Source organism: Cynoglossus semilaevis, chromosome W, assembly GCF_000523025.1.
Source record: "Cynoglossus semilaevis isolate Cse_v1.0 chromosome W, Cse_v1.0, whole genome shotgun sequence".
Classification (NCBI taxonomy): domain Eukaryota; kingdom Metazoa; phylum Chordata; class Actinopteri; order Pleuronectiformes; family Cynoglossidae; genus Cynoglossus; species Cynoglossus semilaevis.
Window position 1 is genome coordinate 6,533,624 of NC_024327.1, and position 5,218 is coordinate 6,538,841.

A 5,218-nucleotide genomic window follows, 5' to 3' on the forward strand; every position below is an offset into this window, starting at 1 on the left:
CAGAGACTCAGAGAGTAGCAGGGGGCGCTGGGCGAGAGAGAGAGGGGGGTGCGCTATTTGCGCAGAGAAGCGGCGCTTTGAGGAAATTGGTGGAGGAGCGAAGTATCGATCCCAGGACAATAGTATCGATCCGATCCAAGTACTTGCTTAGTATCGATAATATCGATATTTGGATCGATCCGCCCACCCCTATAGCGTATGCATATCGCTAATTGCGCTGCTATGAATAAATGCAATGAGCCGTGAATTTACGGTAATGTGTATATTAAATATGTTAAATAACACATTTCTGTGTTATTTTGTTGTTCTGAAGATATCATAACAAAATGAATTCATTAATCTTTCATTTGGGGATGGATCATGAGCGATCATAGAGTTTAGAATCTAGCGGTCAGAATGAGCGCTCGCGGCTGTTCTAGTAGTTTTGGAATGCCGTCATGTTTAATTGAACAGAACTATTGTTATCAACTGTGCTTTGGGTCTGCTGCTTAGGATTGCTTCTGTTTTCCAATGACAAACTCTTAGACGAAAGTTCAATCAATTTTTATGCACAGTTTGTCATTAGATCTGACAGAGATGAAGTGGTGGCTCAGGGCAGGTGGGGTGGGTGACAAGGTGGGGTTGACCTGGTGCACCTCACCCAACCTTGTGGACACATTACTTATAATGCACCTCAAACACTTTGAGCTTTGTTTAGAGCCACCCTCTCCTGAGGATGAATGATGGTTCCACACTTTCCCCATAAGCAGTTTGTTTAAATTCACCATCATTGGCTGACAGCATCCGTGGGCTGAGGGAGAGGACAGGAAAACGGTTGCCATCTGTTATGACAAACTGGTCCACTAGAGTAACATAGAAATTGAATTAAAAGACAAGGAATGTAAACATAGACCTACCATCTGTCTTGGTCTTGGTCGCTAATAGCTGGTCCATACTATCTGAAGTGTAAATCATCAACTTGAGTCCAAATCAGGCAAATTCTTAGTGGATTGGACCAGTAAGAGTCCAGATGGAAGTCTTTCCTGGTTAAGTGTTGCTGTGCTCCCTGATGTTTCCTCAGTTGTAAGAGGTTTTTCTGGACATTGACCAAGACCGTCTGTTGGGCAGGAAACACTCGTTAGATGATGGACCTGTTAGATTTCAATGGTTTTCACATTTAGTTTGAGTCTGAAAGCAGGAAGCTGCTTAGACACCAAAGGCCTTCCCAAGCACACACATTTACATATCCCTAAACATTCACACCAACTCCGCAGATTACTCCAAAACACCTCTACCCCCTAGGAACAATGGGAAGAATCCCATCCACTCCTTTTGAGCCACATAACCACCTGTTGTTGTCCGGACCCCAAGGCTCCATCCACTTCCTTTGTAATAACACCTTGCTCAGTGACAAAAGGTTCATAAACATGTCCTCCAATACCACTGACTCATGGAGCAGCAGCGCCACATAGTTGTGACTGTAGGCACAACCATGGTAATATGATTGGCCACAAGAGGCACAACCTCTGTCTTCCATTGGTCTACCACATTTAAACACACACCTGGGAAGTCGAAAAACCACTCCCCCCAGACAGGTATAGTGCACATCACTGATGATGCAATAGAAGTTATTCTTGAGAGGAAGTTATTCTTAGAAGTTATTCTAGGAAGTTATTCTTGACCTTGCGTATTAACAACTGTTGTACGAGATTTTCTTGAATACTTCTCCAGTCGTTTTATTTTGCTTGTTGGACCTGTTTGTTTTGGTGTTTTGTTATTAAACAAATCAAACATCTACCGGCTGTTTCATTCCTTGCCTGGGACTACCGACGAGGTGATTTCTTCAAATTTGGTGCTGTGACTACGGGGAGAAGAAATCCTCCAATTGGTGTTGTGCTCACGAACAATGAAGAGCCAAATCGTTCAACTGGTGCCGTGACCCAGAAAATATAGCAAGAATCTTTCAGACCTTTCACTTATTTAGTGTTTGTGCAGTGTAACCTTTAGGTCCAGTCAGACATTAATTGAGGAGGATATACTGCTGCTATCCAATCAATTGCTGCCATTTTTGTTACACTTTAACGAACATGTGCAGCGACTGATGCTACATATATGTGGGTGTTAAATGTCAGGCATGTGTTTGTAAGAATCTTCAGAAAAACACAATTTTTTTGATTGATTAGATAGATTGTGACTCAAACAAACACACTTCAAAGATAACTGTCACTGCAGTTTTTAAACAGAAAGTCTGATTTAACCTCTATGCTAATCAAGCTAAGTTTTGTTAGCTCACATGCTAGTGACAAACTGAACCTTTGCTTCTCTGTCACTTCAACCCTGTTGTGTTTTTTTCCACCACTGACCAGGAGAACAGGACGAGTCTGTGTGTAAGACCTACCTGACCCAGATCAAGGACCTGCGTCTGAAACTGGAGGGGTGTGAGAACCGGACCATCACTCGTCTCCGTCAGCCGCAATATCTAATCAATCAGATTAGATTGCATATGTTTTGAGCTGGGAACATTGTGGCCTGATTCCGTATATAAGGTTTACCAAGGATGAGAGAGTTTTCCAAAAAAAGACTTTTCACCTAGCAACAGGAACTATTAGAAAAGTTAATGAGTCAAGTGGACGCAATATGTGCTTTTCACTTAAAAATATAATTTTAATATTTTAAGTGAAAAGCACATATTATATATATACATTTTTTTCCCAATTTTTCAATACTAAATTCATCAGCTCTTCAAACTTCGTGATTATTTGATAACAAAGAACACTTATTAGGAGATAAATGATATGAGGTGGTGATTTATTAAAACATTGCTGTTCTCTGGGCATCCTTGTTTACACCCCTCAGTTTCTCCTCTGTTTTCTTGACCCTGCATTCATGACTTTTTTAGTAAGATATTTCAAGCCTGTCAGGACAGGCATATTTGCATGTAGAAGGAGACTCATGCTGACCTTTGTTGTGGTTCTGTCTTCCAACGCTAACACAAAAGTTTGAACGTTATCATTCAGGGGTCTCAGAAGAGAACCTGCAACCAATCGTTAGTAGAATTATTTGACACCAGTGATGTCATGATTATAGATTCCCTTGATACGATTATTGTCAGAGAATCTATCACAATATTTTGATTATCACGATTAATGCTGTGTAACTTGTCACGTTGCACTGATAGTTGATCCCACATCGTATTCGTAGACAATTAATTGCAAATGACACATTAGCATTTGATTTCCTACCAATTCAACGTAACATTGACGTAATAAATTCCAGCAACTGTGTATTTATCTTTAATGTTACGGACAATCGGGTGGTTGTGTGTGCTTCCTTTTTTCTCTTTTTTAATGGCATTCTTTACATGTTGAAAGGCATTACCTTTTTTCATTAGCCAAAATAATCTCGCACAGATGATGTAATGCACTTGTTTGAGGGGAATAACTCTTATTCTGCCATTTCTCCCACATGAGAACAGCACTCTTCTGCAACTTGCAGGGTCTGAAAACAAAGCAACACACTATAATGATCACACAAATCTTTACAACACAGGAAGTAATTGTTACAACACACAGCAACATGCAGGTGTTGTGTGTGTATAAAAATATTTCATTTGTGTTCACACTGATTGGAAATGTATTGATTATGTGCAAAAGAAGTGCTTACGCAACACTAATATTGTGATAGTTGTTCTTCTCACTCAGCTGCACCTGCAGGCTCGCCCATGTGTCTGTAAACGTACAGTTTTATTGCACAGGGAATGTGTGATTTAAACTATACATGATGTACTTGTTCTCCTCACCAGGTTTGGACCAAAGATGATTGATTTTGTATAGGGAGGACTTCCTTATCTAGCTAAAGTCTTGAAGTCTAACACTTGTATCCTTTGTTTAAGCTGAAACCTAACAGCTACATTACATAGCCATTTAACCACATAAAAGAGAGCTTGCCTAACAGGAAGCCAGTCGAGTCTAACAGCTGTATTAGATAGTGTTAGGTTCGGCTCTCTTGGCCAAGATACATAGAATTAATCCATCAAAGGCAATCTCTATTGACTCTTGATTTTTTCAAATCATAAAAATTTCTACGATATGTGTCACTTTGTTTTTGTCCTGTTTGTCCTCTTAACTGTAGTTCTGGCAGATTATTTTCTGATGGTATTCAGAAAGTGTTACGATCAACTAACTGTAGCGCTTAATACCACAACTAATCATGATACAGAGTAATCGTGACCTGTCTATTTGAGAGTGCAACGCTCATTTTCTTGTGTCACCAATGTTTGATTATAAAGATATAGATATAAATATAAAGAGCACAGTGCAATGAGGTATTGTTAAGGTGTAGCACATGGGCCAACAAAGAACACTTATAGGATGGCTATAGAGGCTTCCTTTCGATTACCCACTGTTGACAAGTCATTCAATATCATCTTCAAGAGCCCCATCCAGAGATGTAATCAACTGCCGTTTGAAAGCGTGAGGTTTTTATGACGAAGACATAACAAACATCTGCCTGATGGAAGGGGTGTGTTTCAATTAAAGAAAAGGTGTTGAATTTTGTCGCCGGTTGCTGCAGGGTGCACTCTGAGATGGAACAGAGAGAGATAAGTCAATACAAATGCAGACATAATGTAAAATGTTGCTCAACAATTCTGGAATAGAAAAGCTGTGGCAATAGCTCAGTCACTCAGGCCCTTGTACTGAACTAATGAGGCTGTGAGATCCAGCAGTGTGTTTTTACTCTGTGCTGTGACCTTCAATTGAGCTGCAGCTCCAATAGAGGAGACTTCCACAGGTCAGCCAGACCACTGTCTCTTATTTCTCCTGGTAGTTCATTGTAGTAGGTCAGTGATGTCAGGAGGTTGGTTTTGTTTTTGGATGTTTGTTGTTTTTAAGTATTAATAATGATTGATAGATGTAGATGACTTAGGCTGGAGCAACAAGTCTTTTTTATTAATATCAGTAGTATTTAAAAGACTGATGTTCCATCAGTCTTTAAACAGCTGGAATACTGGATCACAATTATTTTGTGGCACATATTGTGTTCGAGGTCACAGGTGTCAAACACAGGTCAAATTTGGCCCACAGTGTAATTACAGTGGTATGAAAACGTTTGGGCACCCCTGATCATTTTCAAGATTTTCCTTTATGTATCATTGGTTGTTCGGAACAGCAATTTCAATTAAATATATCATATAGCAAACAAACAGTGATATTTAAGAAGTGAAATGAAGTTTATAGGA